Below are 9,672 nucleotides of genomic sequence, written 5' to 3' on the forward strand. Positions count from 1 at the left end.
GTGGGGTCCCCTGTCCTTGAGGAGCTCTCAGGCTATTTAGACAGAGGGAAAGAATGCTGCCACTGTGCTCCACCCAGGGCCTCCCGTGGTAAGTGCTCAATACACGCTCAGTATCCGTTGTAGAAAGGAGGAATGGGAGAGAAGGATAAAGGGTTCTCCTATTTGGGAAGATAGTATTCCCATTGCTTTCAGAGAACAAACTCAGACATCTCTGTTCCTCCAACCCAGCATATTCGCTCCTGGGCAGGGACCAAACATCATTTTAATATTTATTAGTGTTATTTTTACTACTATTAACATGGTTTTAAAAAAATTTTTGCGTATTTATTTTAAGTAATCTCCACACCCCTGGACTGTTGCGTTGCCATCAGGGAGAGCTGGTTATTAGGACTTATTCCCTGGTCCAGAACCGGGGTATGGTGAGTTCTATGCTCCTATCTGCATGACTCTTGTCAATGCAATTTATAGCCTCCCTACCTTTGTTTTCCCATCTATTTTCTTATGACTAACAAATATGACAAACTGGGGGTGCTTGGGTGGCTCAGTTAGTTGAGTGTCTGACTCTTGATTTCGGTTCGGGTCATGATGTTGGTGTCATGGGATCGAGCCCCATGTTGGATTCCACGCTTAGCATGGAGTCTGCTTGTCCCTCTCTCTCTGCTCCTCCCCCTCACTCTCTGTCCCTCTAAAATAAATGAATAAAATCTTTTAAAAAAAATAGGGCAAACTGGTGGCTCAGAAATGCAATCAATTTTGCAGATATGTTTTATGTAGCTTGTACATTTTTTTAAATATGGTGCAACATTTTAAAAATGAATGACTTAAGTGCCAAAGTAGAAAACTTATTTGCAACTTATTGCAAACAAAGAGTTAGTACCCCTAATACATAAAGAGTACCTTTGAATAAAAATTCAACAATTCTAGTAGAAAATGGACAAAAGATATGAAAAAATTCAATGAAAAGCACGAAGAAATTGTTCTTAAACACGTGAGGGGTACCTGGCTGGCTCAGTCAGTGGAACATGTGACTCTTGATCTCAGGGTTATGGGTTCGAGCCCCACATTGGATGCAGACATTACTTTAAAAAATAAAATCGAAGGGTGTCTGGGTGGCTCAGTTGGTTAAGCAACTGCCTTCGGCTCAGGTCATGATCCTGGAGTCCCAGGATCTAGTCCTGCGTCGGGCTCCCTGCTCAGCAGGGAGTCTGCTTCTGCCTCTGACCCTCCCCCCTCTTGTGCTTTCTGTCTCTCACTCTCTCTCAAATAAATAAATAAAATCTTAAATAAATAAATTAAATAAATTCTAAATAAAAAATGTGAAAGATCAGTGGCTATGCTTACAATAGGATAAATGTATATATGAAAAGCACACCAAAGTACTTTTTTCACCTCTCAGATTCACAAAATTTTATTTTATTTTATTTATTTTTTAAAAAATGTTTTATTTATTTATTTGACGAGAGAGATAGCGAGAGAGGGAACACAAGCAGGGAGAGTGTGAGAGGGAGAAGCAGGCTTCCCACTGAGCAGGGAACCCAATGCGGGGCTCAATCCCAGGACCCTGGGATCATGACCCCGAGCTGAAGGCAGACGCTTAACCGCTAAGCAACCCAGGTGCCCCCAGACTAGCAAAATTTTAAAAGTTGAATAATCAGTATACATCTTTGGGATAGTGTAGGAAAATAGGCACTCGCAGATTGCTGGTAGAAATGTAAATTTTTACAGTCTCTACGATGAGCAAGTTGTCAGTAACTGGCAAAATGATAAATATGCATCCCTTTGATTCATCAGTTCTGTTTCTAGGCATTTTATTTTATAGATATATGAAATTTTATTTTATCAATATATGAAATAATATAAGTACAGGTTTACTTATTACAGCAAAACTTTGGAAACAATCTCTATCAAGAGGGATCTGGTTAAAGTATGGAATATCCATACAAGTAAATACAATGCAGCCATAAGCAAGAATGAGGAAGCTGTTTATGTATTGATAGAGAAGGCTCGTAAAGATAAACTTTATGGGAAAAAAGCAAAATATGGTACAATGTGGGGGCACCTGGGTGGCTCAGTCAGTTAGGCATCTGCCTTCAGCTCAGGTCATGATCCCAGGGTCCTGGGATCGAGCCCCGCATCCGGCTCCCTGCTCAGCGGGGAGTCTGCTTCTCCATCTCCCTCTGCCACTCCTTCTGCTTGTGCTCTCTCTCTCTCTCTCTCTCTGTCAAATAAATAAATAAAATCTTTAAAAATATATATGGTAAAGTGTGAAAAGTATGTTATAATCTGTGTAGGTAAAGGAAAAATAGTATTTGCCTGTGTATGCCCACATCTCTGGAAGGATGCAAGAGACTGTGCTTGTCTCTAGTGAGGGTAACTAGGTAACTGGGTATGGAGGGGAGAGGAAATCTTTTCACTATAAACCTCATTTCCTTTTAAAGTTTTGAACAATGTGAATGAACTGCCTATTGACGCAAATGAACAAACCTTTTAGAATCTCCAAAAGTAGAAAAGAGAGTTTTATTCGAGCCAAAGTTAAAACAGATGCCTGGAGAAACCTGCTCTTCACAGGGAAGAAAGGGTTCTGGAGAATGAATGGATTTTACAGGTTATATACTTTTTACATCTTGTAAAAGCTCAAAAGGTTATAGATTAGCATATAGGCAGGAATCACGAGTTCTATTGTAAAGGAATGCAGGAAATGGGAGCATTGAGTGATATCTCCAGGACAAAATGGTTTTCCTTTAGGTGACTCATTCACAAAACAGATGTATAATGCCTGTGTGGCTGGCCATAAATTAGGCTTTTGATTTGAACAAAGTTTATATATAGTCATGTTCACTTAGAAAGAAATCTAAAATGGTTTTCCTTGTATATCAGGCCTTTAGAGGGTTTTTCTCTCATCAACCTCTTAAAAAATGAATAACATTTAGGGGCGCCTGGGTGGCTCAGTCATTAAGCGTCTGCCTTCGGCTCAGGTCATGATTCCAGGGTCCTGGGATCGAGCCCCGCATCGGGCTCCCTGCTCGGCAGAGAGCCTGCTTCTCCCTCTACCACTCCCCCTGCTTGTGTTCCCTCTCTCGCTGTCTCTCTCTCCATCAAATAAATAAATAAATAAAATCTTTACAAAAAAAAAAAAATGAATAACATTTAAAATTTAAAATATTCGGGGCACCTGGGTGGCTCAGTTGGTTAAGTGTCTGCCTTCGGCTCAGGTCATGATCCCGGGGTCCTGGGATCGAGTCCCACATCGGGCTCCCTGCTTAGCGTGAAGCCTGCTTCTCCCTCTGCCTGCTGCCCCCCCTGCTTGTGCTCTCTCTCTCTCTCTCTCAAATAAATAAATAAATAAATAAAATTTAAAATGTTCTTTCTTTAGGGGCGCCTGGTCAGCTCAGTTGGTGGAGCATGTGGGGTTGTGAGTTCAAGCCCCATATTGGGCATAGAGATTACTTAAAAATAAAATTTTAAAAATATTCTTCCTTTAAAACTGAAAGGTTTTTACATTAAAATTTTTATTTCTGGCTTATCTTGGGAAATGAGGCACTTGGCAATAGAGGCCCATGTTCGGTCTTGGCGATGGTTGGCTGTAGTCATGTAGGGGCTTCCCCCTTAGAGCAGAATTCATGCCCTTGCTCATTGTCCTCACCACCCCGTTTCTCCTGGCCTACCAAGCTTCATCTGCTTTTTTCAGCTGCTTGGCCCTGTAAGGAACCCCTACTCTCGAGTCTCTTTGTATTTGCTACTGTAGGGAGCAAATTTTGCCGCCCCAAGATATGGCTTTTTGGCATATTGATTGCTTTAAGCTAGTTATTTTTAAGAAACTGCAGACACAAGAGAAGCTCTGGAAACCAAGTAGAAGTTACCCTTTTGTAAAAGACATTTACATTTAGAAGAGAAATCCTCAGGGGCACTTGGGTGGCTCAGTTGGTTGAGCGCCCAGCTCTCAATTTCTGCTGGGGTCATGATCTTGGGGTCCTGAGATTGAGCCCCAGGTCCAGCTCCACTCTCAGCAAGGGAGTCTGCTTGGGATTCTCTCTCTATCTCCCTCTGCCCCTCTCCCCACTTCCATGCACATGGGCTTTCTTTCTCAAATAAAGAAATCTTTTAAAAAAGGGGGGGTGCCTGGGTGGCTCAGTTGGTTAAGCGTCTGCCTTTGGCTCAGGTCATGGTCCCAGAGTCCTGGGATTGAACCTCACAGTGGGCTCCCTGCTCGGCGGGAAGCCTGCTTCTCTCTCTCCCACTCCTCCTGCTTGGGTTCCTGCTCTCTGTCAAATAAATAAATAAAATCTTAAAAAAAAAAAAAAAAGAAGAAGAGAAATTTCCATTTGTAAGGTGTTTCCCTCTTTACACCAGGAAGAGGCGGATGACAATTTCTAGAGATTTATCAATGAATCAGGCATGGAAGTAAATCTGTGTAACAATTTTAACCTCATTTACCGTGCTTTTCTTGGTAACCTCCCGTAACGGACTCTCCATCCCCATTTTTTCTCTTTAGCTGAAGATGGTATTTAAGGTGGTGGCTTTGGCCATTTGGGGGAGTTCCTTAGTTTTCCTGGGTCTCTCCCTCGTATAAGGGAATTATACATGTTATTAAACTTTTGTTCGATTTTCTCCTATTAATCTGTCTCATGTTATTTTGATTCTTAGACCAGGGTGGAATAAAATTTGTCCTCCCTGATACTATATTCCTATCTGCAAACTCTTCTTTCTTCCCCAGCATCAGGGTTTTCCTTGCTTTGTGATGCCTGTGGCCTTTGCAAACCCAGATGTGTACATACACTGTGCCTGTTCTCTGCTCAGGACCCTTCCAGGGGCTTCAGGGTGGAGAACTGTCACCGTCCACCCTTTGATAAGGCAAAACCTTCCTTTGTGACAGCTCCGTCATTGACAAGGTGTCTCAGAGATCATCTGAAAAGGAGTTGGGAAGAAATACTTTTCAGACACTGTGGACAGTATGGTACCAAGTCTGTGTGTTTAAAGACTACAGAGTATATATTTATGTTTGCTTGTTAGAGAGTAACCAGAAAGGATACTTAAGAACCTAATAGTTATCAGTTTGGGAGGGAAAAAAATGTGTCTATATTCAGCGCACCCTTTCCAAACTATCTGCCTTTTATTGTCTTTGAGTTACTATACAACTCTGTAAATTGTAGTAGCTGATAGCTTGCAAAATATCTTTATAGACATGCAAATTCTTTCTGTCCAATAGAGGTTTAATTTCCTTTCCACCACCCCATTGGAAAACCAGTTTTGCCTTTATTTACATATTTATTTCAATACTCTTGATCTAGAAATGTGTCTGTTTTCAGATTCAGTGATTCTAACATCTGGCTGGTTCCCTCATTGATTAATGAGTAGAATGAAATCTTTAATATGCGTCCATTTTATATCTCTATGAGTCATGATTTTGCCTTTTTCTAGAAACTACCTTTAAACAGTTGTAGACTAACCTGGAAGGATGCTTAAGAAACTGATGAGTGGGGGTGCTTGGGTGGCTCAGTTCCTTGGGCGATTGACTTTGGCTAATGTCCTGATCTCAGAGTCCTGGGATAGAGCCCTGTGTCAGGCTCCCTGCTCAGTGGGGCATCAGCTTCTCCTTCTCCCTCTGCCCTCACTCCCCACTCGTGCTCTCTCTCTCTTTCTCCCAAATAATAAATAAAATCTTAAAAAAAAAAAAAAAAGAAAGACACTGATGAGTCGTTCATCGGTTTGGTGAGGGAAACTGTATCTTGGGATGGGGTGGGAAGGAGACTTACTTTCCACTCTTTGGTATCTTAAAAATTTTATCCTATGTGAATAACTAACCATTCAAAACTATAAACAAATACAATGTGTTTTTTTAAGATTTTTTTTTTTTTTTGAGAGAGAGAAAGAGAACCCGCACACACGCAAGTGAGGGGAGGGGCAGAAGGAGAGGGAGAGAGAATCTCAAGCAGACTCCCCCAGACTCGGGGCTTGATCTCATGACCCTGAGACCATGACCAGAGCCAAAACCAAGAGTCGGATGCCCAACCAACTGAGCCACCCAGGCACCCCTACAATGTGCGTGTGTGTTGTTGTTGTTTTTAAGAAAATTAATGGAAAAGAGGGAAACAAAAATAGGAAGTGTAACCTAGGGATTAAGAACATGGGATTCAGGGGCACCTGGGTGGCTCAGTCATTGGGCATCTGCCTTGGGCTTGGGTCATGGTCCCAGGGTCCTGGGATTGAGCCCCGCATCGGGCTCCCTGCTCAGCGGGGGGCCTGCTTCTCCCTCTCCCACTCCCCCTGCTTGTGTTCCCTCTCTCGCTGTGTCTCTCTGTCAAATAAATAAATAAATTAATTAATTAATTAATCTTAAAAAAAAAAAAAGAACATGGGATTCAGAGCCAATCAGCCCTGGATTTAAAGCTCTGACATTTTCTAAGTGATTCTGGGCAAGTTACTTAACCTAAGCTTTAGTTTATCTATAAAATGGAGATAATAGTGCTGTGTTCCCAATGTCCTTGTGAGGATTATGTGAGATTTGAATATGAAAATTTCTAGCCCAGGGCTTGAAATACAGGAAGCACTCATACCAAACATGGACCACAGGACTATGATAACCAACATTATCATCTTCATCACCAACATCATCATCAAACCCAGTGTCTCCCCAGTACAGGATGAACTCACAGAAGGGGTGTCAAGCAATTTTGGGTGTACAGATAACAAAAAATCACAGGCTGAGAAAGGTTTTCTTTTTTTCAATTTCTTTTGACCCTTCTTGATTTCTCAAGGACAAAGTATCAATTTGGTGCTAGTAAGTCTTTACTAGCTAAAACCTAACACATCTTAATCTCCTTTTTTAACAAGGACTAAGGAATCACAGAAAGGAGATAGAGAAATTTCAGTAGGCGGGGTGCCTGGGTGGCTCAGTTGGTTAGGTGATCGACTCCTGATTTCAGCTCAGGTCATGATCTTGGGGTCCTTAGATCCAGCCCCATGTCAGGTCCCTGCTGAGCAGGGAGTCTGCTTGAGATTCTCTCTCTCCCTCTGCCCCTCCCCAACACCCCTGCTCGCTCTCTCTCTTTCTCTCTCTAAAAAAACGAAAAGAATTTTCAGGGGGCAGAATCTGCTAGAAGTTAGTAACATCATTCTGTTTTCATTGTGTTTCTTTTATAGGTACATTCATTCCAGGGCTGCATTCTGACTTTCATGGGTCCTAGGCACTTTAGCCTTGGTGGGCCCCTTCCTTCCTTAAAGGAAAGAAAGGCAGCGGGGCGCCTGGGTGGCTCAGTTGGCTGGGCCTCTGACTTCAGCTCAGGTCATAATCTCAGGGTCCTGGGATTGAGCCCCATTCAGGCTCCCTGTTCAGCAGGGAGCCTGCTTCTCCCTCTCCTCCCCACTCATGCTCTCTGTCACTATCTCTGTCTCTCTCTCTCAAATAAATAAATAAAATCTTTAAAAAAAAAAAAAGGAAGAATTAAAAATTATATTTTATGACTATATTGGTAAAAAATAAGAATATTTATTTATTATTGTATTTCTTTTTTCTTCTGATTTTAAAAGAAATTTACATTAAAGCATTTTCTAGGCCCCTAAACGTATCCTGGGCTCAAGGTTCTGTGCCTGGTTAGCCCTGATTCATTCTATTTATGGTGAGTGCTACCGATTTTTCAATTACAAAGGAAAAGTCAAGTGTCCTTTTTATGTAAGTGTATTCAAGTAAACAAAACGAGTCTTAAACAATATTGCATTAGTCAGTTCTGGCCGCCATAACAAAATACCATAGCCTGGGTGGCTTAAACTATAGGGTCGTATTTTCTCTCAGTTCTAGAGGCTGGAAGTCTTGAGATCAGGAGGGCGCTGGCGGAGTCGAGTTCTGGTGAGAGGCCTCTCCCTGGCTTGCAGACACACTTCTTGTGTCTCCCATGAGGAGGTGTTCATGTGTGTCTCTTCTCTTCTTACAAGGCTTCCGTCCTATTAGATTGAGGCCCCACCCTTATGACCTCATTCACTTTGACTACCTCCTGAAGACCCCATCTGTAGATACGGTCACATTCGGGGTAAGGCCTTTGACAGAGGAATTTGGTGGGGGGACAGCTAATATGAAAGCACATGGGCATGTAAGGATGTGGCAGAAGTGAAAGCTCTTCATTTAGAGATGAGGAGACTGGGGTCTAGAAGTACGAAGCCTCCTGGGGCCAGGACTGGAATTCCTAAACCTTCTGGGCCCTTCAGGACCTTTCGTGTTGGGGCACCTGGGTTCCTCCAGCACACTCCTGAGATTGGGATGACCCTTCCCCACGGGCGGGCGTAGACCATCTGCAGGTGGATGCACCCCAGAGTCCACTCTAGCCAAGCCCTAAGCTCTGTGAGGAAACTACTTCAGATGGGGGAGGGGGGTGTTTCCATCAGAACACTGCTTTAAAAAACATTCTGAAAGGCCAACAAAGGATCAAGTCCCTTTAAATCCAGGCGGCAGCACCTTGTTAAAGAAAAATAACAAAGAATTGAGGGAGCTTTGAAGAAGAGTAAATTAGCATTCTGACTAGCGGGCCTCCGCCAAGGCCTGAGGACCAACTCCTGTCACCCAGGTAACCAGGTCCTGATCAGAGGCGACCTCCGGAGGTGGAGGGAAGGGGCCCCGGCTGCCCCTCCCCCCAGGGTTTTGTTCTCTCACTTCCATTTTAGCCTCCCTGGAGGAGAGGCTGAAGAGAAAAGGCCCGAGGCCACACAGGAACGCAGGAGAGCCCAAGCCACCAGTGGGTCTGCTTTCCTGGTCAGCTGTCTGGGTGGCAGATGAGAATGGTGGTGGGAGATGAAAGTGTAGCTTCTGAAAATGTGGACAGGGGTAGAGTTCTTTGAGCTGGGAGCTTTTGCCACTAGTCTGAGCTGCTCCGTGGCCTGAAGGGTGGGCCAGAAAGGTCCTCAAGAGCATCTGACTGAATGAAAAGACTGTACTCTCTCTCTCTTCCTCTCTCTCTCTCTCAAAATAAATAAATAAATCTTTAAAAGACTGGACTGGGTTTGAATCCCAAATGAATCCTAAAATGGGCAGGTAGAATACAGTGGGTTTGGATAGGAAGCACCAATGCAGCCCTATTTGTAATGTTTTCTTTTTTTAAAAGAGATTTTTTTTTTTTTTTAAGATTTTCTTTTTAAGTAATCTCTACCCCCAACGTGGGGCTCGAACTCACAACCCCGAGATCAGGAGTCAAGCACTCCACCGACTGAGCCAGCCAGGCGCCCCCTCTATTTGTAATATTTTTAAATTTTTTACCAAAAGATAATTTTTGTGTCCTCTACAGGCAAATGTAGGCTTCAGATGTTAATGTTTAAACATCTTATCTATTTAATGAAGTCGTGTTTTTAGTAGGAAAATGAGAATAACCCAGGTCTAGCGGTCAGGAGGAAAGCAGGACTGGAGAATATTGGGGTGGGAGGGGGTGGGAGAAATAAAGAAAATGCCTTGACCTTGAATTGTTAATGGGCTCCTGGTGCAGCTGTCTCTCTGGAATTTGGGGAAGGGCTTGCTCTCCTCCTCCCCACATAGTATCTTTGTGTCTCTCCTCTCTTAGTCCTATCAGCTCTTTAGAGGAGGTAACAGGCACCACCAGCCTCCGGGAGAAACTGTCGGGATGGGTGTGTAGGAGAAAAGAGCTGCTAGAAGGCATGATACGACAATTTAGTCTGGGTCCTGGGATCGAGCCC

This window comes from Phoca vitulina, unplaced genomic scaffold (genome assembly GCF_004348235.1).
Source record: "Phoca vitulina isolate PV1807 unplaced genomic scaffold, GSC_HSeal_1.0 scaffold16, whole genome shotgun sequence".
Classification (NCBI taxonomy): Eukaryota; Metazoa; Chordata; class Mammalia; order Carnivora; family Phocidae; genus Phoca; species Phoca vitulina.